The sequence below is a fragment of the Aedes albopictus genome, chromosome 2, assembly GCF_035046485.1.
Source record: "Aedes albopictus strain Foshan chromosome 2, AalbF5, whole genome shotgun sequence".
NCBI classification, from domain to species: domain Eukaryota; kingdom Metazoa; phylum Arthropoda; class Insecta; order Diptera; family Culicidae; genus Aedes; species Aedes albopictus.
The window spans coordinates 70,764,340-70,792,056 of NC_085137.1; the positions used below are offsets into that span (position 1 = coordinate 70,764,340).

A 27,717-nucleotide genomic window follows, 5' to 3' on the forward strand; every position below is an offset into this window, starting at 1 on the left:
AGATTAATGCTGAGTAAATATTATTGTTTACCCATCACCTCGCCGCCGCGACCGTCGGCAGCTACCGATAGGAACTATCGCCACAGTTTTGTGATCGTCGTTGTCATAGTCTTTTGGGTGACAAGTTTATAGCTGCTGGCAGCTACTACTATACACGGAGCTGCCGCGCCGCTGCGAGACAACAATGCGCATCAATAAAATCACCGAGTGCCCTTCATTTCGTGAAATAAAATCGTCATAATATAGCGACACGGCGGCGTGAGATATTTTCCTGGTTGTGATTACCCGAGCTCTAAGTTTTACTTCTGATAAACTCAAAATGTAAGTTCTGCCTTCGTCAGAGAAAAACTTCTTAGCCAGAAGGTCTAAACAAGTCGATAATAAAGATATATTAATAATAATAGTGGAGCGGGCTTGATGAGTTGGTTAGAACACGTGACTATCAATCCGAGAACCTCGGATCGAATCTCACACCCGACAAGCTCACAAAATGTGAGTTCTTCCTTCGGAAGGAAAGTAAAGCGTGGTTCCCGAGATGAACTAGCCTAGGGCTAAAAATCTCGTTAATAAAGATAAAAAACATAATAATAATAAGCTGAAAATTTTAAAAAGAGGGTTTTGCTACTTCTTGGCGTAACGTCCCCACTGAAACTGAGTATGCTTCTCAGCATTGAGGTTCTATGAGCACTCCCACAGTTATTAATTGAGAGACTTATATGATATTTATGTGTCAGCTAATAAATCGTGACGAAAATTGACCCGTTCACATTTGGATTTCAATTTGTTCTTGACTTCCACACGGGATCGTTGTTTCCGGGAGGAGGGTTGAACCAGGGTGGTAAACATCGCCGACGACAGCGTCGAGCAAACAGGGAATATAACCAAACGCCACCAGCAGATCAAATATTGATTTTGACAATTGCTGTTTGCATAAGTCCAATCATTTTGTCTCGTTTCTCGTTTGTTTTATTTTTTTGCTGTATTTTTCCCTCGATGTTCTTTTACCGATTCCAGTGCACTTTCGAGCCACGCATTAAGTCATCAACCAGTAGTGTCACTACTGGTACTACTGACTGGTGGCAATAAAACAACGCACAAATGAATAATGGAATGCATACAAAGGAGGACACAAATGGATGAGAAGAGCGATGACAAACAATGTAGTTAAAATCGAGAATTTATTTCCGACAAAGTTCCAACACGAAGGAAAGCATGAATAATTATAGATTGATTTTGAACATGTAAAACGATTGAAACAATGTAAAGTGCACCATCCCAAGTATTTTTTTAGTGAACTGTACTAGAAGAGGTTGTTATAACCATCATAAAACAAAATAAAAGGTGTTAGGTTTTATGACGGTTGTCAAAACTTCCACAAGACTAATTGGTCATCAAAATGTTACTTAGGCAGTCAGTTCTATTTATTTTTTATAAAAAAAAAACTTATGTAAAGAGTAAAAAGGCCTACTAGTCTTTGCGGAACATTTAAAGAATCTCTTAGAATGCTATTCCACTAGAGGTGCCTCAGGATTCTCGACAACGACACCACAAAAAGGGCAACCAGGGAAAAAGGCCAACACACATGCAACAGTATAAATTATCTCATAATTTCGAAAGAAATATTTGCTTCGCGCCATTCTGTAGCAGAACGGAACCGCGTTCGTTAGTGTAGTTTCTTGGTTTCATCTGCTGCCCAAACGGCTGCCGGCCGCACAGCATCCCACACTGGCACTGGTCATGGGAGCAACAGCAGCATCAGCAGCCTCCATTCTGCCCTTGTCTATATATCATCGTCATCTTTGGGGTTGATTTTCCGCTGTTGTGGAGCGTACACACAGACTGGCGAAGAAAAGCCCCAGAACATAATTTGCTCCCAGCGAGAGGGCGCTTGCTCCTCCTTTGCTTGGACCCATCCTTCCAGCATGTCTACCGAGTACACCGACCAACCGACAGTACCGAAGATGGCCCGGCCCGGGCTGACACCCTATTAAGACCGTGTAGCGGCGCGGCTGTTTATCATCGATTTTGACAATCATTATTTGTTTCTCTCGAGGAAATAATCTTGTTACCCGGCGACCCTGCACTCACTGGCACTAGTGGCTTCGACGGACGGGCTGGTTATGGTGCGTACGTACATTTCTCGGAGGCACATATGATGCGGCAGATTGGCAGTGGGAGGCTGTGAAGTAGGAGGGTAAACGAATCACTTTGTACGCGTCGGGTACCGGAGACAAGAACGAAAGGAAGACTGCGAGCATACGGAAGGTGCGACGAACCCTCGATACGCAACGACCTCCGTCGCACAGTGGGATATTTACAAATGAGCTGGTGATCAAAAGTATTTTTTATAATTTCACTAACGCCTGCCAGAATCCACACAAATTGGAAATGGAAATTGATTGACCGTCCGGTATATGGTACTACGGTATCGCCAGACCAGCTACACTATTGTATTTTGACAGACAGACAGACAGACAGACAGACAGACAGACAGACAGACAGACAGACAGACAGACAGACAGACAGACAGACAGACAGACAGACAGACAGACAGACAGACAGACAGACAGACAGACAGACAGACAGACAGACAGACAGACAGACAGACAGACAGACAGACAGACAGACAGACAGACAGACAGACAGACAGACAGACAGACAGACAGACAGACAGACAGACAGACAGACAGACAGACAGACAGACAGACAGACAGACAGACAGACAGACAGACAGACAGACAGACAGACAGACAGACAGACAGACAGACAGACAGACAGACAGACAGACAGACAGACAGACAGACAGACAGACAGACAGACAGACAGACAGACAGACAGACAGACAGACAGACAGACAGACAGACAGACAGACAGACAGACAGACAGACAGACAGACAGACAGACAGACAGACAGACAGACAGACAGACAGACAGACAGACAGACAGACAGACAGACAGACAGACAGACAGACAGACAGACAGACAGACAGACAGACAGACAGACAGACAGACAGACAGACAGACAGACAGACAGACAGACAGACAGACAGACAGACAGACAGACAGACAGACAGACAGACAGACAGACAGACAGACAGACAGACAGACAGACAGACAGACAGACAGACAGACAGACAGACAGACAGACAGACAGACAGACAGACAGACAGACAGACAGACAGACAGACAGACAGACAGACAGACAGACAGACAGACAGACAGACAGACAGACAGACAGACAGACAGACAGACAGACAGACAGACAGACAGACAGACAGACAGACAGACAGACAGACAGACAGACAGACAGACAGACAGACAGACAGACAGACAGACAGACAAATGCCACAAAGGTATCAGCTGGGAGTTACAGGAAATCCAAAAAAATGCTTCTAGAAGTCAGAACTTGTTTCTTAAAGCGGTTCATTTATGAATATTGTTTTTTTTTTAAATAAAAATACACTGTCTATCCTCAAATTTAATTGAGAATATCTGTTTTTTTTTCTAATTCAAGTAAAAGACGACCTGTTCCTAAAAGGATTCTTGATGAAATACCGTCAAGGCGCCATTCACCGTGGGGGCTCCATTCACCGTGTGCCTTCGAATATTTTTTCATTATTTCCATATTATGATTGAATGATATGACAATTTCCCTTCAATTTCACCAATACATCACTAATGTATTGTTACCATGTCAAAATGCTCATTAAAAACATTTAAAAGTATCATTTTGACACTAAAGTGTGTTTACATGAAGCGGGTTTCTGCTCGATCACTGCATTCATAGTGAAAAAACGAAAACTGCGCTAAGGTGATTTAAGCGATAAACTAAATGCAGTAACGTTTTTATTCCATCAAGAAGCGATTAAATTCACATATCAGGTATGTATTTTGCATTACCGAAGTAAGTTTAACAAGAAAGTACGATTACTCGTACTTTTTAATTGAAACAAAAAGGCACGGTAAATGGGTACCCTAAAAATCAATGGTCTCCATTCACCGTGCCCCATATTGTCCCATATATCTATAAAAATCGAAAATTTGAACATTCGTTTTTCTAATGAAATCTTGCAAGTTATTATTTGAAATGAATTTAAACTAAGAAAATTCCCTTGGCTGGGTTGGTTTGATCATTTTTAAACAAAGTAGAATATTTTTTTTCATACACGGTGAATGGGTCCCTACTACCACGGTGAATGGTGACCTACCACGGAATTAGGCGACCCTACTATTCTTTACTAATTGTACTATATCACCAAATTTTGCGAAAAATTTTCTACTTCTGTGGATATTACTTTAATTTTAACCTATAATGAAGGCAATTAAAAGCGGCACCAACAATGTTTATAAGACTGGTGTCAAATGACAGACCTTATTTGCCCCGAATCATCTTAGATCCACGGTGAATGGTGCCTTGACGGTACCTGAAAGTTATTTTGAAGGATTGCTAGTACTGGATAGATTTCTAAAGTATATTTGGAGAGATTCCGGAAAAATAACAAATAACTGAAGAAATGATTACTAATGTAGTTATTTTAGCAAAATATATGTAAATGAAGATGAAACAGTAAATGAGAGAGACTAATAAGTGACTCTGGACAAGGAAAAAATAAAAAAGAACTAAATTTTCGCATGGAAAGAATTATTTGAATGAAAGTACAAACTTTTGCATCTTTTAATTCCACCTTCTAATGCATACCCTTTGACAGATATGCGTATTTTGACTACCTTGATTACATACCACTTACAGTCTTCCCCAATGTCAGTTATCCAAGTGAATGTTGATGACGTCCTTGATTTTTTGCAGAAATTCAGAAAAAAAAATCTTAACCCACTAATACCCAAATTTTAAATTTTTTTATCATAATATCATTTTTCTTTATCTAAAATCGATTTAAACATCTTAGTACCGACTTTTCGAACCCTCTAAGCAGAATACCCGCCTTATTAAAAGGTACGAAACTGATTACACTCATTCGAAGATTTAAACATGTTTTGGAAGGTGATTCTTTTTAAGTCTTGATTTGTGAATTTCGGTTTTTGATTTTTCCAATTTTTATTTTTGAACATCCAAACACTTTTATATTTTTCCTGAAAGCATATTCGGTTTTTGAAAAATTTTATTTTCCGTCTTATTTTAAGGAAAATATTTTAAGGGTGTATTTAACTCCCTTAAACTATTTTACTATGATAGAATGATTTGGGATAAATTAAAATGTGTAAATTGTAGCTATTCAATGTAAAATAAACAATGCCTTCTGAGAGGTGCCCTAAACATACATTTTTAAAATGATTTAAAAAAATGTAAATACGTTATAAAATACACTGAAAACTATTTGGAATAAACAGAATAGTCCTAAATATCAGCCAAAAATATAAAAAAAATTGATTGTTCATGAAACAAACATTATAAAAAGGCACAAACCATACCCGTCTAAAGGCGGGGTTGGGTATTAGAGGATTAAATGTGTATAAACGAAATACAGAATATTATCTTAAATCTTTTAAATATTTAGTTCCTTAATAATTTCGAATGGAAAAAAAAACATGTTTTAGGTTTTTTGGCGTTATTTTAAACAGTTTTCCGCTAAGCTCATGGAAAAACTCTTAGATTCGAATTTCATCAAAATTATTAGAAGAAAATATGGAAAAGTTTCCAAAAAGGGGATTGCGATATACTTACAAAATCTTCTCAAACTGTTTTTATATTTTTTTGCTTTCGATCATGTTGTGATAAGATTGATTGAAATAATTAAAAATAATACCCGCAGACCTTCGAGAAATGATTTTGGGAGCCTTATGGCACTTTTTTTTTATAGCTACAGGTAATTTAGGAGAAAAATCACGTTAAAATAGAAAAAAAGTAATTGATAATTATGTTTGTAGAGAGAATGTTATTGAATTTTTGTTTTTTTTTTTTACGATATTCTTTTAGTAGTTTGCTGTTTAACACTAGTTCACTGTAATATTGAGCTCGGTACACTGATGATTATTTTAAGTGTAGAATGATGTCCTTGTTCCAAACTTCGAACACGTCAAGGAAAACAGGCTGATGTTTTGAAATCGATGTTCGTTCTCTTTTTAAGCAAGGTTGTTCACTTCGTTTATATCAGTCTCTGAAACTAATGCTCCGAATAAGCTGAATTTTTACTGTAATTCGCTAACGTCTTATATAACAAATGATAGTTGAGAAAAAAATCTCAATTGTTGTTTTCTTGTTGAAAAAAAAAATCTCCAATTGTTTTTAAAATTAAAAAAAATAATAAAAAGAGTTGTCTCATATTCTCGATAATAACACGACTTTATAAATTTGAGGAAAAAATTGTGGTCAGATGAACGAAAAATAGTATATTCAGCTTTCAAATCAAGCCAAAGGATTAAAAACTGGATCAGTACAACGCAAAATATTTGAATTTAGAAAAAAAAAAAAAAAAAACAAAATTTTAAATAGGTATATCGTGTAAAACTCGAATTTTAGCTATATGTAATTCGAAAACCGTTCTACCTAAAATTAGAGCACGATTCTAAAGCTAGGACAAGGTTACGCAATAAAAAATGTGATCATTGGTAGAAGTTTTTGATTTTCGTTTCATATTGTAAACTATTGTTATTTATGGAAATCCTTTTTTTTTTCTTTTTTATCTGTATTAACGAGATTTTCAGCCATAAGCTAGTTCATCTCGGGACCCACACTTTACTTCCCTTTCGAAGGAAGAACCCACATTTTGTGAGTTTGTCGGGAGTGGGGATCGATCCCAGGTCCTCGGCGTGATAGTCAAGTGTCCTAACCATCACAGAAGGTTCACTCCACACGATTTTAGTTATTTTAACATCATCATCCTACAACTAGATTGTAGCACAATAAGATATGAAAAATTATTATTACATCATAACACAATATGATACAAACTTGATATAATTCTCTAGTCTTGAATGCTGTACAAAGCTGATTTTTTTTTCATTGTGTTAAACCAATATAAATTATTAATCAGTCAAAATTTCAGTATTCTAGAGTCTTATACCATTTGGGCACTTGCCGTTATATAACTAAGTTAATGTTAAACCTAATAACTTAATTTTTGGCTCGCGTTTAGATACAAAAGATTAACCGAATTAGTTATAGTGGCAAGTGCCCTAATGGTGCCTAATTATTATAGCATTCCATTTGAAAAATATATGCTTGGGAAGTACCGAAACCCGACTCCGCATAACCGTGTTCGACATGTACTTAAGTATCCTAGGTCAACCGAGAATCGATTCCAGACAACCTCAGCCTGGTGTTGCTGCTATATGCTAAAGCAGGGGTTTTCAGAGTTTCAGACCCTTTGCCTCGCGATGCACTTATTCGGAAAATGATTTGCTTAACGGTGCACCTGTCCAAGACCTGTCATTCTCAAACAATGCATTATAAAGCATAACAAGAACTCTGTTATTCCTTCTTGAAAAAACCGACATGATTATGACACTGGCTTATTTTTTTTTAGATACTTGTAGATACCAATTTTCTCATATTTTTCTAGTTTCTTGTTGGGGATATTCTTTAAAATCTAGGACAGCATCCACCGAAATGCTAGAAGAGATCATAAGCCAATTACTAGGACGAGTTTCCTAGCTAGCTTATAAGTTGCTTGCGAGTTCTATACTTATTCAACTAAAGGGGCCCTAAAGCATAAGAAATTTTTTGAAATGGGTGCCCAAATTTTCTAGAATCTCATTTTATGATATCGACAATATCTGCGCCAATACTCAACCGATTTTATTGAAAATTTTATGGTATTAGCTACACATGATACACTACCCAAGTAACAATTTCAATTCCTTTTAGATTTGACTATTTTTATGGAAGCTTTATCACAGCATGACCAATTCATGGAACATTTGTAGTTGTTTTTATCAAGAGAAAACAATCTTCGTTCGTTTGCGGTTTTTAAGTTGTCTTCAAGTTAATGTTGAAATTCGCGCATAAAACAACTGAATTTACAAGAGCATTGAATCTTATAATAAGTTTTAAGGCGTATTTGAAGTTATTTTCAACACATAACATCAACATATTTTATTAAAAGTTTATGCTTCGTTAATTCAAGTGCATTTTATCTGACTAATCCTCCTTTAAAAACTTCTTGAAGCCTTCTGTTCTTGAGCTAGAGCCATTACTCTGGAACAAGAACTATGCGAAATAATGATAAGACAACGAACTATTTTTCAATCCAAATAATGAATGTAACAAATTGGTTGAAAAACCGCGTTCTCATGCAAATATAAACACATAAACATGTTTGCTCACTGATAATTTAGCCATTCTTGTGCTAAAAAGTAATCATGTCAACGAAATAATGATTTTACGGCCAATCAAAAATGCGAGTAGCTGGCTGCTGTCGTCCTGCCTTCAACCAGTTCCTCACACAGGCCACAGCTATGCGAATCGAAAATGGAATGGGTACTTACTGTGACTCTGCTGAAGCTCATGCCAAATAGTGTAGTTTTAGTAAGTTGCACTTCATTATTAATTGTAAAAATACAGGGAAACAAAATAGAAATAGCACACCTTGACGCGAAATATACAGAGACAACTTTCTAGCATCGAAAACGTAAACAAACATTTGTCAAAGGCTGTTACTCTTGAATAAAATGAATAAGTTTCATTTAAGACGAACAAATCTGCCTTAAGATCATAACTAGTAAAAACAATCTTCAATAAAGGCTGTAGCTTTCATGCAAGGTGACTCGGTTCCATCATTGTTTTGAGGGGGTTTGGATTAAAGGTAATAACAATTGATGGCGGCTGCATGAGATTTGTTCGCTTGGAACGGCAGCCATGTTTAGATAGAATTGAAAAAGTGGCGTAGCCTTTTGTTTTTATAGGAAATTTATGTCTTCGTATATTAATGATTGATATTATTTTTGGGGCGCTTTGTTATTTTCGTATGTTTTGGGCGGCATATCAACGAAAAAATGGGTATGGCACGGAATATTTTGATTCCCTGTCATCAATGACCTGTCAGGCAATTTTAATGCATTAGCCATTTCAATTTGATAAAAATTAATTTGCAGTTCAATTAACATTTCATCCATGAAACAAAATTTGTTTGCATCTGCATAATGCTTGGGTAAAAAATTTCATTTATTATGCACTGTTGACACTTTTGAGAAAGACAGCTATAAGATCAACATGCTTTAAGCTATTCTTGTTAAAGTTTCATGAAGTTCTTATAATCAATCATCAGTGCAAGTACATAAATACAACTAGTTTCAAAGCAGTCTTCGAAAGCAGCTTTGAAGATCTCCTGAAGAGTGGGCCAGATTAGTCTGCAGAACAAAGATTAGATTGCAGAACAAAGAGCTTTATTGCTAAGTTTTATTATTCTATCTTAAAAATTACTTCAGGATTGCCACAAAAGTATAATTGTTACTTGGGTATTCACAGTCAAAAAATTCGCTATTTTGGCGAACGCAATCAAAAATAATACAATATTTTCTGTGTGCCAATTTCATCGCGGACACCCTTTAATTTTCAGCCAAAGTTTTTGAAAATTAATTGACGATTTCTTTTAGGATTTCTTTAGTTCCGGATGTTCTGGAAAATTTTTAAGCAGATCGTTCCAAAAAATACTGACAAGATTTTTAGAAAATTTCTTTCAATATTCTTTGCGATTATCTGGGAGAGCCCCGCAGTATTCCTTTTTAACTCAAAGTTGCTTCTTGATGAAAACAAGATAATTGATAAAAAAGATGATATGATATTAGTTATTTATGCAACGAGTTGCAAAATGATGATTTTTACAGCACGAGTCGTACATTTATCCAACGAGGCTTGCCGAGTTGGATAAATACGAAGAGTGCTGTAAAAATCGAGTTTTGCAACGAGTTGCATACAACATTTTTTGCAATGATCAAAATTATTCACTAGAATATGATCATTTCCAATCAATATCATTGTGCTTCTCGGTGGTTGAATGGGAACGACCACGTGCTCCCATACGAAATCTGAATCAAGCAAGCCGTGCTATAACCATCACAGTTTTTCAAGTTTTTACTGTGGTAACACAGGTTGTCAATCAAACAAATGCATTATGATTCATAATGTTACCCAAATGAGATGCATTATGAACCATAATGCATTTGTTTGGATAGTACGGGAAAGTAGGCCGTTAGGATATTGAAACGGCAAGTATAAAATGAGTTTTATAGTGCCAAATTGCAAAAAATTTGTTTTATTAACCCACCCGAGGGTTGCGGTCGAATTCTACACTAGAATCGAGGTGATTTTTTATACCAGTTTTACCGTGCACTTCTCTGGTTTTTATTTGTAATTCATTGGACTTAATGATTTAATATTTTTCAGCATTCATGAAGCTTATTGAATACGAAACCATAGAGAAGGTAGAATTTTGAAGTGTCACGGCGCACTTGTCGAGGCTTTGTGGTGCACCAAGCGCACTGCGGTGAACGATTTGAAAACCCCAGCACTAAAGATTCTTGCTGGTTCTAAATAATGAACCCGTCGATTCCTTGCATCAGATCAGCTGATCTTACGATACTCGAATAGCAACTATCAAACTTATACCCAGCTTCTTATAAAATGACTGCCTTGAACTCTACTGAAACTTTCGAACCTTGAAACCTTTTTAGTTTTCCGACGATTGTCAACACAACTTCGAATGTAGCGTTCGATATTTCACGAAATTTCAGCAGAAGTTTTCTTGGAAATTTTCTAAACTATACATTTTATCTATACTATTCGTTTAAACTCTCATAGGGATTTCTCAAGGTACAGGGGTTTCTCATGAAATTCTGAAATAAATTCACCTTTCATCAAAAACCACCGATTCGAGCAACCCTGGTAAATATTTCAACAAAAATGCTTGAAATCTTTACTGATATTATCACAACACAATGAAAGAAGAGAAGACTTAAAAGTAACGTTCTACAAAAAAAAAGGAAAAAAAAAATAAAAAAAAACTTAATTTGTTCGATTGAGTGTAATAAGTTTTTGTACCTCCCAAGTAACATTTTTAGTTAAATAAGTGAAAACATCATTAAAACAAATTAAAATGTATAAGGTTTTATGACGGTTCTCAACACCTCTACAAGACTAACTGGTCATTAAAATGTTACTAGGGTTTTAATCCGGCCTTAAATGCCAAACTTTTAACAGATACGCTTATTTCGATTACCATTTGCAGTCTTCCTCAGTATCAATCATTCAGATGGACGTAAATTTAAGAGTTATCCTAGATTTTTGCGGAATTTTAGTTAAAAAAAGTAGAAATAATGTCGAAAGAATGTGAAATATTTTTAAACGAAATTCGGTAACATTATCTTTGATACCTGAAATAGTAAAGAAACCTAGTCTCTGTAGACTTTTAAGGACAAACGTCTTAAAATCCCGCTTCAACAGTGCATCAGAACTTTAGACGCACAAATCTCAAGAAGCAAGCTTCAAACAACTGTGCATTTTATTATTCTGTTCATGTTCACTTGTAATAAGCCCAAAATAAGAAGATCAGGTACGCTGGTTTTGTTTACAAAGAGATTTGTGCGCTCGAAATCGTGAGTAGGTGCCAAAGTCGGCCATATTGGGATTCTAACAAGTCTGTCCTTAAGAAGAAGTTTTAAAAGCCTTTGAAAAGTTTTGAAAAGAATTAGTAAAATTTACCGTTACACTTCTGTTTTTTCTCTGGCGAAATTGTTTTGGTACTCGTCAGTTAAGTTTATGGAGAATATCTGTGTAAAATTGATAGAAAAAAAGGATAATTGTTCAAGAAGTGGCTTGTACAATTTTCATACGAACTTCCCAAGCTTTTTCGATAATTTCTCGCAAAATATCATTCATATCTAGATAATAAATAAAACGGTTTGAGGATATCCTGCCTGGAGCATTCCCTCGAAATAAACTCTGAAGATTTTCAGGAAAATATTTGATAAGTATTTCACAATTTATTTTCTATTTTTATTTTGACTATTTATGGCAAGATCTTGTAAAAAATTTCGCGTGAACACCTTATGAAGTGCCGACTAAAACCCCGTTCTTATTCCACTCCGTCATTTCGTCTGTATTTCCGAAAAATAGTTAACAAATTACTGATTAGAGAAAATCAGTAGATGTCCTTAAATATTTTGGCGACAACATAGATTTGTAGAATTCCTTAAACAAACTTTCAATATGATGGAAAAGTTTAAAATACATGTCGTTTATTTGAATGGAATACTTGAATATTGTTTACGGAAGTTATTAAGAAAAATACCCGCAGACCTTTGAGAAATAATTTTGGGAGTCTTCGGGCACTATTATTAAAATAACTTCTGTTAAATAATTTTAGAAAAAGGTAAAATTGCAAAAAAAAAATGTTTTGGATGTTGCTGCTTGTGGTGAGAATTCTGTTAACCATCAGTCTACTTTTCCGAAAATATTCTCTTGGATTGCTTATAATTCATAAAGCAAAACAATAAATTCACCAAAAAAACTAAGATGAACTTTTGGTGAAATTATTGCAGAAAATATGGATCAGTTGTCCAAGAAAATTACGTAAAACTTCCCAAAAACTTATTTGTTTATATTTTTGAAAATATGAAACAGAAGTAAGAAATCGTGACTAGAACAATTCTTTTGGAAAAATCTAGGAAAAATATTGAATAAGTCTTGTTTTTTTTATATCTTATTCTCCTTTCGACTATTGTATGGTAAAATAGTGAAACGCTGTTCTTTTTTCAATCGCAATTTCTTATGTTTGTGTATGAATAAAAGAACTAATGCTTTTGGGTTTATTTGGAATGAAAAAAAAATTAAAATTTCCAAACGAACTCAAGTTTTCTTCAGCTTTGGAAGATTTTTTTTTGTAGAATTTATAAAAATCCACGGTAAACATATTTCTGAAGTTCATAATCAATCTCCTCAAAATTTCCAGAATTTTTTTTAGGAAATTCGTGAAGTTAGCAAATAGTGATCCCAGATATTCCAATATGTGTGTTAGGCTTTCAATTTACACAAATAACATTTTTTAGTCAAATAAACAAAAGGTTATTAGAAACATAAAAAAACAAAATAAAAGGTATTGGGCTGTATGACGGTTCTAAAAACCTTTACAAGACAAATTGGTCATCAAAATTTTATCTGGAAATGCTAATGCAGCAAAAAAAAATCCAAAATTCCTTGAAGATTTATATCAGGAGATGGAATATTTTTGGAAAAAGTTAAAATTGCAAAAAAAATATGTTCTGGATGTTGCTGCTTGTGGTGAGAATTCCGTTAGCCATCAGTCTACTTTTCAGAAAATATTCTCTTGGATAAGTTATAAATCAAGTTAGGGACAACTTTCTCGGAAACGAGGATACCGCTCGATAGCAGCTTTCTATTGCAGCAGCTTTGAGACTGCAAGAAATCAACATTTATTTCAAGAATTCATCACTATTATCAAAATAACTAGAGTAACTTACATTATACACTGCAAAATATTTTTGCTGGTAATCAGCAAACTTTGCTGATTTTAGGCGTGCTGATTGCATTCAGCAATACAAATTACTGAGTATCAGCAATTATTTTTCAACTTGCTGAACCATCCAGAAATTTTGACAGTTGATCAGCAAAGTTGTGCTGAAATTCAGCAAAAATGTTGCTGAAATTCAGCAATTTCTTTTGCTGATTTTTGGCGTGCTGGAAGTATTTCAAAAATTTTGGTGTGTAGTATCATCACTTAGTTTATTATTAGGTTTATTTGGAATGAAAAAAAAAATTAAAATTTCCAAACGAACTCGAGTTTACTTCAGCTTTAGAAGAATTTTTTACTGTAGAATTCCTAAAAATCCACGGTAAACATATTTCTGAAGTTCATTATCAATCTCATCAAAATTTCCAGAAAGATTTCTTTTTTCATTATTAGTGAGGCTTTCAGCCACAGGCTGGTTCACCTCCTAAAAGATTTTTAGGAAATCCGTGAAGTTAGCAAATAGTGATCCCAGATATTTCAATATTTGTGATTGGCTATAAAATTTAGAAAAATTGTACATTAAATTTTCCCAAATAACAAGAGGTTATTAGAATCATCAAAAACAACCAAAATAAAAGGTATTAGGTTCTATAACGGTTCCAAAAACCTTTACAAGACTAATTGGTCATCAAAATGTTATCTGGGAATGCTAATGCAGTAAAAAAATCCAAAATTCTTTGAAGATTTTTATCAGGAGATGCTTCTGAAAATGTTTTGTTGATGTTTTGAACTCTTAAAAAATTTACGCAAGGAACTTTCCTACTTACTTCATGTGATAGTAAGGAACACAGTAAGTAAATTGTTAACAAAAACAGCACTTCTCTAACAATGTAATGGTAAATAACTAAAAATATTGTATTTGTTCAAAGCATAAACAGTGACTTTTTCTCAACTATCACCTTTAAGCTGCTCAGTAGAACTTGTTAGATTTAGAACATTAGTTAATGCTGTCAGAAACAACACTTCACTTTTTTCAGTCAGTGCCAAAAAAAATCAAATTAATTAATTTAAAAATGGAAAACTAGTAATGACGAGTAAATTTCATTTAATTACACTTCCACTTGTACTTGTACTAAATTACATAAATTTACTTCTTGAAATCTTTTTGAAATTGATTTTAGATAGGTATCGAAATAAAGTTAGAAGAATCTGGAAAAATCAAAACGTCAAAAAGGTCAAAATTTTGAAAATAATGTGTTTTTTATTAAAAAAAAAAATTGCGGTTCTGAGGCTGAGGAAGACCGTAAAATAGTTACTAGGAAAACATGATTTTAGCCGTTGTCAGTACCACTGTGCATCATCCCGCGATGCTCTCGTTTCGTTCGCGCTTCTCGTACCACAAAAGAAAAGATCGCAGCCAAAAGAAAAGCTTTACAAATATTATTTTTATGATAATGAAACATTTGTCATATGTATCACCCATGTGTGTACAAACCCAAACGCGGGTAGGCCATCGGATGGAGCGTTCCGGGGCCCAACGCGCTCATCGCGAAACGCACAAATCGGCGTTATTTTGATGAAGTTGTATGTTGCGACGAGAGGAGGAAAAAAAGCAGTTCGTCCAAAAGTGGAACGAATTCCGGATACCTACATTGGGAGTACGGCGGCGGAAAAGGAACCAGAGGGGTGTCGTTCTTGGCGTACCTACAGACTGACTTGAGGCCGACAGACACGATGGGCCATTGGGCCAAGCTGCTGTCCTCGGGGCGTGTGCCGATGAATGAGCGACACATGAAGTGTCCGTAATGGGATGGCATTAATCTTGATTTGATCGTTTATCTGCGGCTGTATTGTGTGAATAATTTGGGGCATTTTTCAAAAATGTTAAGTGCCAGACTTGATGCCGTTGATGATAAGATGAATTTGAGAGAGAATCTACGGATTTCTGGGAGACTTTTAAGGCGAAGACTTAGAAAAAGAAAAGTTGCTTTAAAATAAATAGATTGCTCAAGATTGAAAAGTTCCCTGCCCACATTTTTACATGAATTATTTTATTTTTTTGTTTGTTTTAAGATTTTTACAGTTGCATCAGCTTGCCAGCGTGTTTTATCAGCATTTTCATCTCTCTCATGTAGTTTGTCTGTGACTGTGAGTTTTAGCAACAGGCCACATTTTTAAATACATAATCTTTCTTTTTTTTTTCTTTTCTTTTTTTTTTAATTTTGAACATATATCCATATTTTTTTTATCTCGTCAGCGTGGTTTTACCAAAAATTTCATTCCTTCTACACTATTTGTCGGAGAATAAGATTTCTTTGCAACAGCTCATATATATTTTAAACATATCATTCTTAAAACTCAAATTTTAAATTATTTTTTTTTATTTTGCATTTTTTGTTTTTTTTTTTAATTTTTATTTTTTTGGGAAATGTTATGTTTAATAAACAGTACTCCTTGATGAAGGTCTTCAAAGTGATCAGGGGGTAGATTAAACAAGAATGCAAATTTCCATTTTTCAATTATTTTTTAGGAAATCCGTACAAGGTTAGAAAAGATTCCTACATTTTGAAATTATCCAATCGACGTGTTGTTTTTTTTTTATTTTTATCATATTTATCCAGATTGTCAGCTCTTTATTATTGGTTGATCTCGCCGGAATGTTGTTATCTGCATTCTTATTTCTCTCACGCGATTTGTCTGCATATACTTCTTTACAATAACTCACATTAAAGTTTTATGTTTTTATTTTTATTTTTTTGACCATTTTCAAATTATTACTGAAAAACCCGTTAGTAAGAAAATAAAAGATGCTAAAGCATATCAGAAAGAACACATCCCAAAAAGAGTCTCATTTGTTCCCGAAACAATTTACACAGCCAGTCATTATTTTTCATCTGTCGTGTTGTTCTACCTCCTGGATGCGAAGATACCGTGGTTTGCCCAGCAGCTCCCACGGCAAATCCTTTCGTTCCCATTGATTCACTCCCAACATCTGCAACTGTTCTCACTGTTTCAGGACCAGAAACTAAGAGCTTCGCCAAGCGTTCCTGAGCATCAACAGAGAACCTTGTAGAGGATAGTGCCACGGCTGAAACTGGATGAATCGCTCTTGTCAGATGCGATGACGACGGTACGATGCCTGAACAGGCAAGAGAGGTGCAAAATACCAAATACCAGCGCGCAAAAGTTCCAGATCTAGTCGTCGCTACACACGGTCGGTCGGTGCTGAATCCTTCTTGTCTTGAAATATCTGGTAGAGAAAAAGCGAACGTTGCTCTCGAGATACACGTTAAGGTACTGCCGCTACTACGCCGTACCATCATAGGAATAGAAAAAGAAAGACCGGAGTTGCCGCACCAAGCGCGCGCGAGCACGAGTGAGGGTGGAATTGATTTATGCTTTTTTATTGTAGATATATATGCTTCGCTCATAATGTATATCATTTGGATGTTCGTTTCAGTATGTTTTTTTTTTCTTAGCTTGGTCTTTCTTGGTTCATTCATATGTTGCCTACCGACGGCGCTGGCGGGGGCTGGAAGAAAAGTAGCATCTCAGCGTCAGCAGACTGTGCTTTGTGCTTGGCTGCAGAACGGTCTTGGTGTTTATTGGAAGACAGGAGGCGCTACGGCCACCTTAAATATTTTGGGAAGGGGAACCTTGGTAGAAGAAGAGTTCTTCTGAAGCTATGGAGTAGAAGGGACCTAGGGGAGAACCGATGCGAGCTGATAACGATCGATAGCGACAGCGGTGAAGTGGGAAATACTCTTCTTGTGAAATAATATTGGAAAGATGTTTTTCGACATATCTGATGATGGGTGATGATGATGCCGACGCTGAGAAGGATTTCTTCTAAATGGGGACGTTTTGGCATGAAGATGATAAATTTTGGCTTCAATAAAGAAGATGGCATGATTCTAATATATGGAACAATGTTCTAAAAGTTTTGAAAACCCTTTTTTTTGAATTGGAAAGATACTTATTATTTCGAATGACAATCAAAGGTCATAATTTCTTGCCCAATGTTTTTTTTTTAATTTTGAAACTTTCATTAAATTTGCAATAAAACTTGTGAAAAAAGGCTTAACGTTTTCCAAAATTTGGAAGTCTTACTCATAACTTGAAGAAGTCATGCACTTTACCATCTATGCTTTGCCAGATGGTAGTCAATTCATACAAGAAAAAAAAAAGAAAAAGAAAAAAAAAACAATCTAGAACAAGCTCACCACTTTCGTCCGCTCCCAAATGGAGACTCATACTTTATAGCTCTGAGATTCAAACACGTGTGTAACATAATGTGTCTTGAGATCGTTGAATAACCCATACGATGACCAGGTCTATCTACGTTCTCCGTACATGTAACTGCTGGCAAGCAACTTACAAATTCAACCGATCATCAAAATAAAAAATTTCAAAAATAGCACCAAATAGTTGATACACTGTCAAAACTCAAACTATGTCTGAAGCAGAGGGTTGAAATTTACAATAAAACTGTTATTGGGTAACGAACTCAAGATCCTACATTGAAAATCAGAGAAAAAAAATAAAAATGTTTCACAGAACTTAAAAATGCCGATTTTTTGCAAATGAAATTATTCTAGGGTATGTGTTCCATCAGTAATCTCACGCTCCCATGTTCATCCTATTCGAAAACAAGCGATTACGGCACCGATTGATTCCGTTCTTTTTGTTTTCATGGGTGCTCACTTCTAACAAAAAATACAAAAATAAGAAACAAAACAAACAGCGCCTCAATCCTTCGTTTTACGTAGGATGAAAATGGGAGCCACATGCTTAAGAAGGGAACCAATACCCTATATCCCCGGCTATGGGCCCTCTTAAAAACTGAAAAAATAATGGGAAAGCCTTAGATGTTTAATCTGGCAATGAAACGGGATTCCAAAATAAATATATATATATATATATATATATATATATATATATATATATATATATATATATATATATATATATATATATATATATATATATATATATATATATATATATATATATATATATATATATATATATATATATATATATATATATATATATATATATATATATATATATATATATATATATATAAAACAAAACAAAATATTATTCACTAGTCCTATGAAACAGCAGGTTTCTCTCCTATTCTAAAACATTTCTCATCAATACATAACAACAACAAAAAATCTAACGAACATCTTGCAGGAAAAATGTAGCAATATGATATGAAAAATCGGAAGTTACACTTAAGATTTCAAGAAAACACATCAAAGTTTTTTTTTCGGTAGTCTTCGAATTCCGTTGAAGATTCTGTCCACAACAGTATGGTCAAGTTGTTCAGAAGAATCAACTATATTGACAGCAACACTCGACGATTCCAAAAGGAAATAAATCTACCTGAAAGGTATCTTACTCTACTCTTCTAGAAAGAAAGTACCAGAAAAAAATCTAAATTTTCTAAAATTGGTAATGTTAGCAACACTTTTCGGACTTTGGCACAAACATCTCGGGAGTTACCCTTAAGGCGAAACTGGGAGCATTTCCTCATTTTTTGTTTTTTGTTTCATTTATTAAATAAGGGAGCAATATTTTCAAAATCGGTTTTCATACACATGTATTAGTTTTTGTTTCCTGGTAGTTTTTTTTTTATTTTTGCACACACCATTTTTTTATTTTATTAAAAAAAAAATTTGAAAAACTGAAAAACATTTGTCTATCAAGAAGCAAATTCAGATGAAAGCTTGCTCCTTTCTCTACAACCGATTTTTTTTAAATTTGATAGAATAAAAAAATAAAAAAAAAACAAAAATTGGAAATGCTTCCAGTTTTGCCTTGATGTTATCATGTTTATGTTTCATAATTCCAAAAAAGTCATCCAAAAGACAGGATACTTTGATATGTTGATATCAGAAAGAAGACAAAAAAATGTATAAGGTTCTTGCCAACAACAACTAGCAAACCCTCCGATTTCAACAAAATTCTGATTAACAATAAACAAATCTGTTTGAAACAAATCTATCAAAGTCGTCGAGTATGATTGAAGGTTTTAAAAATATACTTTCAATAGTGTCTGTAGGAAATCGTCAATTGCGACATTGATGTTCTACTTTTTCTAAGAGTTTTGTCCTAACTGCGACAATGAACTTTTTACATTTTCATATGAGCATTTTCTTATTATCGTACAAATTGAGCCAAAGGGTCTCAGATTTTCATGAAACTTTTTCCACAGGCAGGGTTCATGGATATATGAACAAAAAAAAAATTGAGGAAAATTCAGGGTCGCCTATTTTCCCGGAAAACACGTGGAAATCTTTTTTTTTTGTTTTCCCCTGACACTTTGAAAAACCATAACTCAAGAACGAAGCATCGTAGAAACAAAGTTTTTTTCAGAAAATGAAAGCAAATTTTCTCAAAAAAAAATAAGAACTAAAAAAAGTTTCCCACAAAATTTTCCACAGTTGAGTAAATTCGTAAAGAAAAGCCGGAAAAACTATGCCCGAACTCGTGGAAAATTTTCGAAAAAATATTTTCAGGAAGGTTTTTTCATAAGCTTTTATCGCTGAAATTCACTTTTTTTTCGTTTTTGAGTTATGGCCAATTTTGTGAAAAATGTCCAAATGTATCATATAAGCCTTTTCTTTGAAAAAATATAACTCAAAACAAAGCATCGTAGAAACAAAGTTTTTAAATGAAAATGAAAACAAGTTTTCTCAGGAATAAAAAAAAATATGAAGTGGAAAAAGTTTTCCACAATATTTTCCACCGTTGAGAAAATTCGTAAAGAAAAGCCGGAAAACTATGTCCGAACTCGTGGAAAATTTTCAAAAAAATATTTTTGGGAATGTTATTTTATAGCTTTTGATCGCTGAAATTTTTGGAATGTACTTTTTTCTCGTTTCTGAGTTATGGTCAATTATGTGAAAATGACCATGTAAGCCTATATTATATGGCCATTTTTCACAAAATTTGCCATAACAAAGGAACGAAAATTAAGTGCATTCCAAAAATTTCAGCAATCAAAGCTTATGAAATTACTTTCCCAAAAATATTTTTTTTTAATTTTCCACGAGTTCGGATATAGTTTTTCCGGCTTTTTTCTATGAATTTTCTCAACGGTGAAAAATTGTGTGGAAAACTTTTTCCATTTCATATTAGAAGATTTGCTTTCATTATCATTAAAAAAAAACTTTGTTTCTACGATTATTCGTTCTTGAGTTATGATTTTTCAAAGAAAAGACTTTTATGGCACATTTGGACATTTTTCAACAAAATTGGCTATAACTCAAAAACGAAAAAAAAAGCATTCCAAAAATTTCAGCAATAAAAGCTTTTAAAATAACCTTCTCAAAAATATTTTTTCGAAAATTTTCCACGAGTTCGGGCATAGTTTTTCCTGCTTTTCTTTTGTGGAAACTTTTTTCCAGTTCATATTTTTTTTTTTGGATTTCTGAGAAAATTTGCTTTCGTTTTCTCTGAAATTATTCGGGGAAAAATCTATTGAAAAATCTCGAGAGAAATCCCTGAAGAAAGCCGGCGAAGAATTCCAGAAGGAATAGCTGAACGACTTAAAAAAAAATAAGGAAAAATCCATGTACAAATCCCAGAAAAAATATCATTTGAAATCCCGTAAGGAGAATGATCCCAGGAAACCTATCTGAGAGAATACCAGGAACTATTCCTGAAATCTAATCCATAAAGGAAACCCAAAAGGAATCCGTGAACTAATCCCAAAAGGAATCGCAGAAATAATTTTGGGAGAAATCCTGGGTGAAAACTAGGAAGAATACAGAAATTCGTGAAGGAATCCCGGTTGGAATCCGAGATGAAATTGAGGAAGAAATTCAAGAGAAATCTTGAGAAAAAAATTCTGATGATTCCTTGGGGGAGTATTGGGAGGAATCCCTGAAGGAATCCGGATAGAAATTTCTAAAGATATTCAAGAAGGAATCCATAAAAGCATCTCGGAAGAAATCTCTGAGGAAATCTCGAGAAGAATCCCGGGAGGAATCTCTGCAGGCCTTTATGATGAAATTTTGAGAGAAAACTGTGCACGAAACCCGGAAGAATCCTTATTTGGGATCCCAGAAGGAACCTTGAACAAATCCAGAAGGAATCGCAGGAGGAATCCTGAGGTCAATCTCTGGAATCCACATAGGAATCCCGAAAGGCATCCGTGAAGTAATTCCGAGAAGAAAATCTGAAGAAATTTTCGATAGCATCCTGTGTAGTAATCTCGGGAATAGAACCAGAAGAAACCTCGTTTGGACTTCTGGAAGGAATCCCTGAAGCAGCTTCAAAACAAATCCGTGAAGGAATCCTGGGAAGAACCCCTGAAGAAATTTCGGGAGAAATCCTGGGCGAAACCATTAAAGAATTCTGAAGAATCTTTGGTAAAATTCTGGATGAAATTCGAAACGGAATCCCGATAAGAATCAGTAGAGAAATCTCAAAAAAAAAACTTAAGACAAATCAGTAGAGAAATTTCATAAGGATCCTTGGATAAATGCCTGAACGAATCCATGAAGGAATCCAGAGAAATATCTGAAATTATTCCGGAAGGAATCCAAAACGGCTTCTTCGAAGAAATCCCTGAAGAAATCTCGAGAATCCCGGGAGGAACCCCTGATGGGCTTTCTAAAGCAATTTTCAGAGAAAACTGTCCACGAATTCCAGAAGGAATCTCTTTGGAAGTCCCGAAAGGAATCCTTGAAGCAAATCCGAGTAGAATCCGTGGAGAAATGCCTGAAAGATTTCTGGAGGAATCTCTGAAGAAATTATGGGCGGAATCCCGGAAGGAATCTGTGAAGTAATCCCAAGAAAAAAAATCGAAAATAAATGAATTTCGAAAAAAACGAAAAGAATCTCTGAAGGAATCCCAAGAGAAATAAAAAAAAATCGAAAGGATCCTTTGGAGTAGTCCAAGAAGAAATCTCATTTTTATTCCCGAAAGAAATCCCGGGAAGAATCTCTGAAAAATATTCAGAAAAATTCTGGGAAATCTGTACAAAAAAAAAATCAAAAGATATTTCAGAAGAATTTACAAATTCTTCTCTGGATTCCTCTAGAGTCCCGAGAAGAATTCCTAAAAGAATCTCAAGAGGATTATCTGGAGAAATTTTGGAAGAATCCCTGGGGCAGCTCCGGGAGGAATCCCTGAAGGAATCCTGTGAGATATCTCAGAAGTTATTCCGGGAGAAATCCCTAAAGGAATCTCGGAAGAAATCCCTGAAGAAATCTCGAGAAGAATCCCGGGAGAAATCCCGGAAGGACTTTGTCCAGTTAGAATCCGGACGCAGATAATCACTTATATCTCAGAGGTGGAATAACAAACATAAAAGGTTAAGCCCTCAAAACAAAGATAATTTACTGTAGCTTCATGGTAAAATATCATTAAAATTATTAAATTTGATTTTTAATACATTTTCTCATTTTTTCCGTGTTAACTTCCTTAAAAATCTGCACAATGGTAGTAAATTTTAACATCAACCCCTTCGGCGTATTTGTTTAACAATCGGGTCATCTCTGTAGTGTCCTGAGACCCTCTACCAGTCTGATTAGGAATCCAAAGAAACTTTACCAAATATTTCTCTTCTTGCGAAATTACGGGCTTATCAGTGAATTCAGAAGCGAAATTTGAGTGTTTTTTCGTTAATAAACACTATCCAACAGTGATGACACCACTGCACATCTCAAGCTGTCGTGATAGCTCACCAAAGTAGCTCAAACCTCTTCAGATCCCTTGTGGGTATTTTTGAAAAGCAGCACGCGATTCTTGAGGTTATCATCTTTGTACACATTTGGTGTCAAAATCGTGATGTGAGAAAACGATGTCCAGAGCTCGAACTTCCTGCCAAATCTTGGAATTCCAAGCAGATTTATCCATGAACATAAACTTTAATCTTCCTTGGACACTTCCTCATGGCATGGTTAACAACATCTGAGCACATCACACATAATGGTTTAGGAGATATTAACATTTTTCGCGACTGTCGTACCTGACCACCCTAAATTTTCAGCGTGTTAGTGCAACATTTTTTTCCTTCGCATGTCTTCAATCTGAAATAACTTTTCACTCGTAGCAAGAAAATCGATGAAATTTTCACCGTCAATAGAGGACTTGTTTATGATCAGACTGCAGTGAAAAAAATATGATTATGATCATTTAGAGCGTCACAATAAATTATCCTTTGCCTCCGGATTCTAACTGGACAATGCTTTACACGAACATCAGAAAGGTTCTCATTTGGAATTCTGGAAGGAATCCTTGCAACAATCCCAGGAAGAAACCCTGAAGGAATACCGGGAGCATACCTTGGAATCTCGGAAGGTATCCGTGAGGTAAATAATACCGAGAGAAATCTCAGAAGAAATTTTAAGAAGATCCCGAAATGAACCCCGAAAGTTATCTCTAAAGAAATCACAAAAAGAATCCCGGAAGAAATTTCAGAGAGATCTTCTGGAAAAACTCCGGGAAGAGTCCCTGAAGACTTCAATTCTTGTGATTTGCCCTAACGTAAGAACCCTGACAACACTAATAAGACGGGACGCGACGTGAGGCAGGGCACAACACTTATTATACTTACAACGTTAAAAGGGAGATAAAACTACTTTTTTGAGTCGACCGGTGTTGGGCTTATTACCCATCGACCTGGGTCGGACATCGTCCTGTCGATGGGCAATAACGAGCCCGAAACCGGTCGACTCAAACAGGTAATTTTAACGTTTTTTTTTAACGTTGTAAGAATAATAAGTGTTGTGTCCTGTCTCGCGTTACGTCTTGTTAGAGGAGTCCTCAAAGAACTTTCTTTAAAAATATTGTGAGGAATTCTTTGAGAAATCTCAGAAGAAATCTCGTTTGGAAGTCCAGAAAAAAATCCCTGAAGCAGTTCCTGGAGGAATCCTGAGAATTCCTGAAAATTTTCCGGGAGAAATCTCTGAAAGAATTTTGAAGACAGCTCTGGAGAAATTACAGAAGAAATTTCGGAAGGATCCCTTATTGAATCCCGAGAGCATTCCTGAAAGAATCCCAAAAGTGATTTCGGAAGGATCGCTAGAGGAGTCCCGAGAAAAATCCCAGATATAATCCCCGGAGGATTTCCTTAAGAAATTTCGTGAAGAATCCGGGGAAGAATCACAGAATAATCCCGTTTAGAATCCCTGAAGCAGTCTTGGGTGGAACCCGAGATGGAATTTCGAGAATAAACTCTGAAGAAGTCCGTGAAAAATTCTGTGAGTAACCTCGGGTAAAATCTCTGAAGGAATCCCTGAAGTAATCGGAAGGTCAAGAGGATAGGAGTAACTTGTTGCACTTGTTCCATTCAAAACCGTTGAGCCATTACCAAACCAATCGCCCTCCCTGTAAATTTGTTGCACAAGGCAGCCAGCCCTTCCAAACATAGCCACCGAACCCTTCAGAGCTGCTGGCTGCTGTACCAAACGTGCATGCCACCAAACAATGAATAAGTAATTAATTAACTATTTGATTAGCCGAAAATAACGCGAGTTCAATTGCCGTCCCTTTTGTCGTTGTGGTCGTCGTCGTCGTCATCGTCTTAGTGGTCGACCGACATTACTCGACGTTGTAATCCTCCTCCATAAGCCATAAGGTAGGTATGTGCGTGAAACTACCTAGATTAAGCTCGAAGAAAACGGTTGTTACCGGTGGGTCGTGACTAATCTTCCACGCACATTTCGGGAACTATGGCGGGTTGAAATCATGAATATCCATGAATCATCGATGAGCTATCGGTTGTGGCGAGTGGCGACGGTGAAGCCGGGGAGGTTGCGGGTTCCTTTCGGGGTCCCAATGCTTGGTGTACCGAAACTGAATACTAATTTGCTTATTGGATTGGATTTGGTTGCTCGCGCTTCGCATTACCTCCACATGTTCCATGGAGTGGTGTGACCTGTGGCGACGAATGGGTGGTAGTGGAGGTACCTACCTCTCTAGTCGCATAGTTAGTGCGCGCTGTTTCCACGTCCACACGGTGATTGTTGTAGGTGCGTACGAGCGCGCTCGGTTCGGTCAAACTGATTACAATAAAATGCTTGCCTCAACCCATCAAAATACTAATTACCAATGGGTGCCCAGCCCCTGATGGTCACAGCGAAATGCAGCAGTTAATGGGGAACTGGGGGGAGAAATGCGTCACAGGAGAAGAAACAACTCACGCTGCTCACTCCTGCTTTTGCTCATGCTTTTTTTCTGCATTTGCTCCTGTTTTACTCCTGCTTTTGCTCTTGCTTTTGCTCCTGACAGACCCGTACATAGAAAAGGTATCAAGGGAGGGGTTTTTCGTAATTTAGGCAAAGGGCGGAGGGGCGCCTAGTATATGAATCAGCAATGGGAGGGGTTTAACCCCCAGAACCCCTCCCTTGTGCACGGGTTTGGCTCCTGCTTTTGCTTCTGCTTTTGCTCCTGCTGTAGCTGCTGCTTTTGCTCCTGCTTTAGCTCCTGCTTTTGCTTCTGCTTTTTCTCTGCTTTAACTCCTGATTTTGCTCCTGCTTTTGCTCCTGCTTTTGCTCCTGCTTTTGCTTCTGCTTTTTCTCTGCTTCTACTCTGCTTTTGCTCCTGTTTTTTGCTCCTACTTTTGCTCCTACTTTTGCTCATGCTTTTGCTCCTGCATTTGCTCTAGCTTTTGCTCCTGTGTTTGCTCATGCTTTTGTTTCTGCTTTTGCTCCTGCTTTTACTCCTGCTTTGATTCCTGCGTTTGCTTCTGCTTTTGCTTCTGCTTTTGCTCTACTTTTCTCTGCTTTTGCTCCTGCTTTTACTCCTGCTTTTGCTTCTGCGTTTGCTCCTGCTTTTGCTCCTGCTTTAGGTCCTGCTTTTGTTCCTGCTTGAGCTCCTGCTTTTGCTCCTGCTTTCGCTTCTGCTTTTTCTCTGTTTCTACTCTGCCTTCACTCCTGCTTTTGCTCTGCTTTTGCTCCTGCTTGAGCTCCTGCTTTTGCTTCTCCTTTTTCTCTGCTTCTACTCTGCTTTTGCTCCTGTTTATGCTCCTGCTTTTGGACCTGCTTTAGCTCCTGCTTTTGCTCCTGCTTTTTCTCTGCTTCTACTCTGCTTTTGCTCCTGTGGTTGCTCCTGCTTTTGCTCCTGCTTTAGCTCCTGCTTTTGCTTCTGCTTTTTCTCTGCTTCTACTCTGCTTTTGCTCCAGCTTTTGCTCTGCTTTTGCTCCTGATTTTGCTCCTGCTTTTGCTTCAGTTTTTGCTCCTGCTTTTGCTCCTGCTTTTGCTTCTGCTTTTTCTCTGCTTCTACTCTGCTTTTGCTCCTGTTTTTTGCTCCTACTTTTGCTCATGCTTTTGCTCCTGCGTTTGCTGATGCTTTTGCTTCTGCTTTTGCTCCTGCTTTGATTCCTGCGTTTGCTTCTGCTTTTGATCTATTTTTCTTTGCTTTTGCTCCTGCTTTTACTCCTGCTTTTGCTCCTGCTTTTACTCCTGCTTTTGCTCCTGCTATTGCTCCTGCTTGAGCTCCTGCTTTTGCTCCTGCTTTTGCTCCTGCTTGAGCTCCTGCTTTTGCTCCTGCTTTTGCTTCTGCTTTTGCTCTGCTTTTGCTCCTGCTTGAGCTCCTGCTTTTGCTCTGCTTTTGCTCCTGCTTGAGCTCCTGCTTTTGCTCCTGCTTGAGCTCCTGCTTTTGCTCCTGCTTGAGCTCCTGCTTTTGCTCCTGCTTGAGCTCCTGCTTTTGCTCCTGCTTTCTACTCTGCTTTTGCTCCTGTTTATGCTCCTGCTTTTGGTCCTGCTTTAGCTCCTGCTTTTTCTCTGCTTCTACTCTGCTTTTGCTCCTGCTTTAGCTCCTGCTTTTGCTTCTGCTTTTTCTCTGCTTCTACTCTGCTTTTGCTCCAGCTTTTGCACTGCTTTTGCTCCTGATTTTGCTCCTGCTTTTGCTCCAGTTTTTGCTCCTGCTTTTGCTCCTGCTTTTGCTTCTGCTTTTTCTCTGCTTCTACTCTGCTTTTGCTCCTGTTTTTGCTCCTACTTTTGCTCATGCTTTTGCTCCTGCGTTTGCTCATGCTTTTGCTTCTGCTTTTGCTCCTGCTTTGATTCCTGCGTTTGCTTCTGCTTTTGATCTATTTTTCTTTGCTTTTGCTCCTGCTTTTGCTCTGCTTTTGCTTTGCTTTAGCTCCTGCTTTTGCTCCTGCTTGAGCTCCTGCTTTTGCTCCTGCTTGAACTCCTGCTTTTGCTCCTGCTTTTGCTTCTGATTTTTCTCTGCTTCTACTCTGCTTTTACTCCTGCTTTTGCTCTGCTTTTGCTCTGCTTTAGCTCCTGCTTTTGCTCCTGCTTTTGCAACTGCTTGAGCTCCTGCTTT

The 27,717-nt window shown here is 36.5% G+C and overlaps 1 protein-coding gene and 1 pseudogene across 9 annotated transcripts in view; both read right to left on the minus strand.

Moving 5' to 3' along the window:
- Positions 1–27,717, minus strand: part of LOC109423958 (aryl hydrocarbon receptor nuclear translocator homolog) — a 747,249-nt gene that overhangs the window by 431,978 nt on the left and 287,554 nt on the right. The gene's annotated exons all lie outside the window — the stretch shown is intronic.
- On the minus strand, positions 2,066–27,518 carry LOC134288678 (serine/arginine-rich splicing factor 6-like; annotated as a pseudogene).